The following is a 7,014-nucleotide window of genomic DNA, read 5'->3' on the forward strand; positions in this document are numbered from 1 at the left end:
CGTTGCTTCCAAAACACAGAGCTGAAAGGGAGAGAGAGCAGAGAAGCAGAGAGGGAGGGAGGGAGAAGAGGGGAAGAAGAAGAAGAGAGTGGGCAAAGACGAGAGTCTCTACAGCTTAATACATGCCATCTGACATATTGGTATTCTTTGCAGTTTAAACACATGCTTTGCATCAAAACTTTATGTTGAAAGTGAAGATTAAAAAGTTTATAAAGACACAAAGCTGTGTTGGTTTTGGTGAATCACATGTAGAGTGCTGTGCAAAAGTTTCTTTATATTTTGTGTCCAAGGCGCCTGACGTTCTTGTAATATTTTTAAGGCGTTATTGTGCAATACAGGACAGATATAAATAAATACAGAGATAATAAATTGATCCATTAGAAAATATTTTACATAGTGACAAGGGAAAAGCTAAGCTTAAAAAAAAAGATTGTGGCTGTAGTTCTTAAAACAATAAGATGGACATTTATGCAGCTAAAAACACATGAATGTTCATGCTAATCTGTGCAATATATATGGTGGTCCGAGCGGAAGGTGGCTAGAAATTCACACGTCGCTAAGTCTGTGGTTTCAAGCAAAAGTCATAGTCTGACTTACAATGTGAGAAACACAGTAATCTCATTACTTAAACACAACTGAATGTCTGAATCATATTTCGGGCATTTGATTAGCTGATTGTAAAAAAAGGGGGTAATTTCTGAACAGATTTGAGCTCATTCAAACCAGTTTCCAGACTTTAGCTAAATATAAGTCTTTCTTTAATAAAAAAAAAAGAGTGACCAAAACAGCTGCAGTGGCATTAACCTCTTCACCTTATTCTTATTTGAAGCTCAATAGAAGGCTACTCAATGAAGAGCTTTCCTCCTACTCCCCAGCCCCACACTACATACACCCAGCTGTGTACATGAAGATGGATATCAATGACAGCCACTGTTTTCCCTTGCTTCTTCTCCCTTTCTTCTTGGGTTCCCTAATCGCATCCAGCAGGGAACTTCTGTCCTCCCCTCACACACACACAGAAGGCTGAACCCTGCCTGAACCCCGCTGCTTTAATTAATCTCACTGACTTTGTTAATTATTTGTTTGGCTGGCTGACTGCCTCTCTCTTTCTCTGTGTGCGCGCGCCCCTCTTTGAAGTATTTGGGACGTATGCCACAACTGAGAATAGCCTAACCCCGCCGGCCCAGCACTGATAACCTCCAGCAGAGGAGGATAGTTTCCACTTTTTCTTCCCTCTGCTCAGGGCCAGAAACAATTGAAACAATTCAATTCAAGCTGGGAATTTGACGTCATCTCAGGCTGCTCTGTCCTAGAGTATTTTAATATGAGAGGAAAGCTATTATAAAATATATTAATCTGGACCAAGAAGCTTATCTGATTCCAGAGTTTTCATGGATTGTTATTACTATGAGTGCACCAGCAAAAAGGGAGCAAGTCATATACTAATGTCACAAAAACACTGAGCATCAAATTAACATGAATGCTTCCTGTAGTCACACAGCACTTGGCCATGTGCACATCTATGACTAGAACAATTTTAGAATCACCACTTAATCCAAACTGCATGTCTTTGGGCTGTGGGAGGAAGCCAGAGCATCCGGAAAGAAACCACCAGGAGAACGTAGAAACTCCCCACAGAAAGGCACCATTAAAAGTCTCTTAAGTTTAACAGAAAAAAAATCCTTCCAACGAGAAAATTAACTGCATTTAATCCAGCCTCACCCTCTGTTCCACCGTTTTTCACAAAGCGACGTGTTCAGCGTTACCTTAAGAGATGCATAAGTGGCAGCCTTATTCCCACTCGTCACATCGCTGCCGGTTTCCCACCTTGGAGCCGTCATGAAGGATGTCAAGTGTCTCGGGGTGTTGTGATCTCACAGCATGTGTTATTCTATTAGGTGTAAATTTTGGCACACTGCTAGTCAATCAGGTGACTGAAGAAGCTCATTAAACACACTCTGTATTGTTCCTGTGTTAGAGCTCTCGTTCTCACATCAGGCTGCGACATCGTGAACCTTATAAACACATCGAAGCCTTGCTAACAAGAATACATGAGAAGGGAGGGTTTTCTTATTTAAAAATCATTCTTTGTTGAGGTTGTCTTGATTATTCTCCTCAAGTATTAGAAATATTAACCTTATCTAGCATACTCATTACTCCAGCATTTTAAGACCTCTAAAAGAAGGTTTCTGAAATCAAAGCTGTTTTCATTTTGAAACCTCTAGGTGACTTACTTGCTGCCTAACAAAAGTTAACATTAAATGATTGCTTTAACAGTGTGAATGTTGCCTCACTATCAGGCTTCTCAGCAGCAATCAATCTAGTTATAGTGACATGGAGAAGCAACTACAGAAATTAATTGTTGGTGCAGTTTCTCTTTGTGTTAGGGACTATAGTGTAGTGGTTTACACATTCACCTAACAGGCAAAACATTGCTAGTCTGGTTCTGGGAGGAGGAGACACAAGTCAAACTGCTTGGTTGGTATTGTATAATACACAAACCCCTTTGGCATCTACTGTATCATATTTGTGCAAATTAATATATATATTTTATAAAGTATTACTAAGTTAATGAGGAACTGTTTTATTTCTACTGCAGTGCAGTACAATATTAACTATAAGCATGTCAAATCTGTAAAAACAAACAAATAAAAAACACTTAGGACTGATTAAATTAATAAAATTAATTATTCAATATAAGCAATAAATCACACAGAGGAAGTGCATTATTGAAAATTATATTTTAAGAACAACTCAAGTTATCACGAGTGATCACGTGTACGTGATTTAATGTTTGAAGAACTTCAAATTTTCTGGCACTTTTTTTCTCGGTGCAGGCTTTAAAGGATTAATGCATTAGCTTACATGATAAGTGCCAGACTGCAGATCTCTGCCAATATTCCCTCCACATGAAGTGACATCTGGATCTGGAAAAGTTCAATATGACATGAAATGTCCAATTACGTCCTGTATTCAGGGCCTGCTCGACACCAAAGCATGATTGCTTCTAAGTTTTGTGCACTGAAAATATTTTTTATATAAATCTTTTAACTTTTTGAATGAACTTAATAAACCGTTAACTTGTTTACTACTTTCAGCAGCTTCCTTATTTACTTGGGGTCACCACAGCAGGTTGTACCACGTGTTTGATTTGGCTGATTTTTTACGCATGATGCAACGCCAAAGGGATCTTTCACTTGTTAGGCAACTATGTAAGCCACTACACTATGAAACCACTGAACTGCTAACCTAGAGGATGTAATTCTTACCATAATAACTCAAATTATTTGAGTTATTAATACCTTCATCCTCATCCAGCCCCAGCACAACGATATCAAATTATAGGCTAACATCTCCACACAGTACTGACGCAGAGCCAGTTCTGACTGGGTTACTAGAGATCCAACATTTCCCACATTTCCGTAGGAAGAAAATCGTGGTGAGCAAAAATGTCCGAGCTACATCTGCAAATCATCTGTGAAGTTCTTCCCTTCTCATTTCCACAACTTTGAGCCCATCAGTTTTATGGTGCCATGCTGGTGCTACTGGTAATTTCTGTACTTTTCATTCCCATCATCCAAAACAACCATCGTCCAAAAACTTTTATGAGGAACAAATGTGACACGCAGCACTTTAACATTTCCCTTCTGTAAATACATGTATTACAGCATTGCTAAAGGCTTGCACACACTATATATGGCTTACTTTATAAAGAGAAATATGCATGTGTGTGTATGTGTTCATATAAAGACATATTTTTATGTAATTAATAGACTGTGTTGTTACTGTTTGGCTGGCAACAGATGGATTACTGTCGCCCCAAACACACACAGTGTGATATACCCAGGATGTACGTGCAGAGACATGTTTGGTTAACCTCAACACTCGGGCTTGAGTGAACGCAGACCCCTGGCTGCTGTATTCTAGAGGAAATCCGGTAACGTGTTACATATGGGAGGTATTATTCATGATTACAGTTCAATAAACAGAAAGAGAGGATGGAAACGGATCTGTGGTCTGGCTCTTCCTCCTGACCTCACTTAACTGGAAATCATTTACTGTCTCTTCTTCTTCTCCTCTCTTTTTCTGACATCCGAATCTTTTTTCTTTAGCAGCCATTTTTCAAAAATATCAAATCATTTTTGTGTCTGTAAGGCACGAAGACATGTTTGAATTATAAGGTGCCCACATCTCAGCTTTACTCAAACTTTAAAGTTAATAAAGCTTATACATTAGGTCCCATTAAACTAAAAACAAGCCTTGCTTTTTGAACCTTTTGTCATGCATGAAGACAGAATCTCCTGTTTTCTGACAGATAATGCTGTGAATTAAAGACACACCAGGTTTCCTCTTTGAAACCTTGCAGGTCTTTTCTCCTGCACCACTGCAGCCTGCTGCTATGAAGACATCAAAGGTGTTGAACACTCGGTGTCACAGTAGCTTTTGCTAATGGGTCCGCCCTCTCCATTGGACCAAGAAGCGAGACGCCCCCTGTTTCACATTAAGAGGCACGCTCTCCAGCCCTCCAGTGAATGACCCTCACACACCATGCAGTCCACGTTGGCCTCCATTGACCTAAAGCCTCAATTTAATACCCAGGATTCATTATTCAAGGAATTTATTTAACTGGTCAGAAAAAAACCTAAAAAAAAATACTTGTAACCAAAGATGCACAGATTCAATTATATCGTTTTAGTATTTGGAGTAACCTTTTGATGAATTCTGTTAAGTCGAACATTATCTTTATAGTTTTATACTGGTTTAAGATCTGTGGATTGCTGCACACTTCCAAAGTATCGAATAGGATGACAAGAATGGGGGGGGGGGGGGGGGGGGGGGGGGCAAAATGGCATTTTTGTGTAAAGATGGATGGTGTTAATTGTTGGGAAGAAAAGGTTTGAAACTGAGAGGCTCTGAGAAGAAAAAGGAGAAAAAAAGAGTTGTAGCAGTGGGACATCTGTAACTATTAGGACTTCTTTGTTTTGCCTTCGTGCTTGATACTTCATGCGTGGCTGGCATGATTCATCCTTTGCTCAGTACTCAGAGGCCAAAGCATGCAAAGCACAGAGCTTTTGCAACTTTTTGCAGTTGCTTTTTTTAATGCTTTTGTGCAGAGAAAACTCATCCACGGACATGTAAACACCTGTTAAAGTATTTAAGTGCCTTTGCACTGTAACACTAGGTGTCTTAAAAAACACATTTTGCCATTGTGACACATACACGTATAAACACACTGACTAACAAGGTGAAAACAATACTAGCCACACAGTTGCAACTTATAAAAAACATTAATGCTTATTTTTAATGGTTACACATGCAACCCCAGTAGCAACAAAAACTCTGTATGTCTCCTCACCTTTCTCCTACCTTCATGCACAAGTTAATGACCTCCTGTTAGTTCTAGACAGGTGTTTTCATCCCTGTGCATTTTTTTTACACTGCTAACGCACACATTGTTCTCCGAGAGTAACCTTACACTGCAGCAGGAGACTTAAAACAGCTCTGTTCAACATCAGGTTTGGCAGGTGGTCGTTTCTGCTGCATGCATTTGATAAGTGAAGAGAACAGTAGCCGTTATAATATTTGTTGCACTCCACCAGGAATATTACAGATTTACAGAGCACTAGAAATTAACTCTACAAGTTACCAGGAGCTGTTCTCCGTCTACATGAGTAAGTGTGCGCAGCCAAGTGTCACAGTAAGATAAACTGATTCTAAACATTTTACGTGTTTGTCTAATGGGTGCCCCAAAAGTCCCATGTCATGTTTGGAGTGTGTTAAAGTGTGGACACAAAAGCAGAGACAGATAGAGGCAGATTGCAAACTACAGAGAAAACTAAAACCATAAGGCAGAGACAGGGAACTCCAGAAAAACTGAAACAGTACAGGCATTAACACACTAAGCAGACTCACGGTTTAAATAGACACTCGAGGAACTCAGGGAGATGCGAAATGCCTGGGTAACAAATCCATGATGACAACACAGAGGAAGTGAAACTAAAAACTTGACACAAAAGACACAAGCTACCAAGATAAACCAGGCAATAATCAAAACACTGAGACAATGACACTAACATATTGAACTTGACACCGGGGGGATACCTAAGTAAAGTAATAAAAGATATATCTAAAACTAATCCCTAAGCAAAATATTAAGTGAAACCAATTCACTGAAACTAAGAACTCAAACTAAAGACAGCGTTCAAGAATAGACAAACAAACCAAGAAGCCCAATGGAGCATTAAATAATAAAGAATTCAAAAGTCCAAAACCTACAGGGATGACAGGGCAAAGGAAATCTTCTGAAGGCAGACCAGCAGGTGTTCCTACAACACATCCAGGTGTGGCTCTGCACCGAATCTCTTATTAGATAAGAAGAAATACTGCAGCAGCACAAAGTCGAATACAGGCATGCATAAAATGTGCATTTCATTTAATTTTTAAATTAAAAATTAAATTAATTTTTTCATTTAATTTCATGATTGTAAGAAACTGTTGCTCTGTATATGTGAAAGATTTAAGGCTTAACTTTTTCTTAGCTGGAACTGCTATATATAGTATATTAACTAACTTTAGTAAATAGTTATGTTAAAAAGTATGTATTTTATTTTACAGCACAGCATAGAAAAGGTAAACATTGCTAAAAAAAAAAAAAGTATAAAATAGTGCTGAGCAGAATAACATATACAGTGAAAAAATTCTAAAGTAACAGGCTTATGTCATGTATAAATATCGTGGATGTCCATAAAGTACTGCAACTAAAGAATTAATGTGTCTATTTGGGCATAAGATATTTATATGTCTGAATAAAGTTGATGTGATATACCCAATAAGCACACGAAAATTGTAAAAAAAAAAAAAAGAAAAAAAAAGAATAATAATAATAAAAAAAAACACTTAGAACTGACTTAGCAACCTAAAAGAGGAGTAAAATTATTTATTCAAAATAAGCAATCAACCACACTCATTAAGTGCTTTACTTAAAAGTACATTTTAATAACAACTCTCAAGCTC

Source organism: Mchenga conophoros, linkage group LG10 (genome assembly GCF_057382185.1).
Source record: "Mchenga conophoros isolate Kocher_MC1m ecotype Shallow Benthic linkage group LG10, M_conophoros_male_GT1.1, whole genome shotgun sequence".
Classification (NCBI taxonomy): Eukaryota; Metazoa; Chordata; class Actinopteri; order Cichliformes; family Cichlidae; genus Mchenga; species Mchenga conophoros.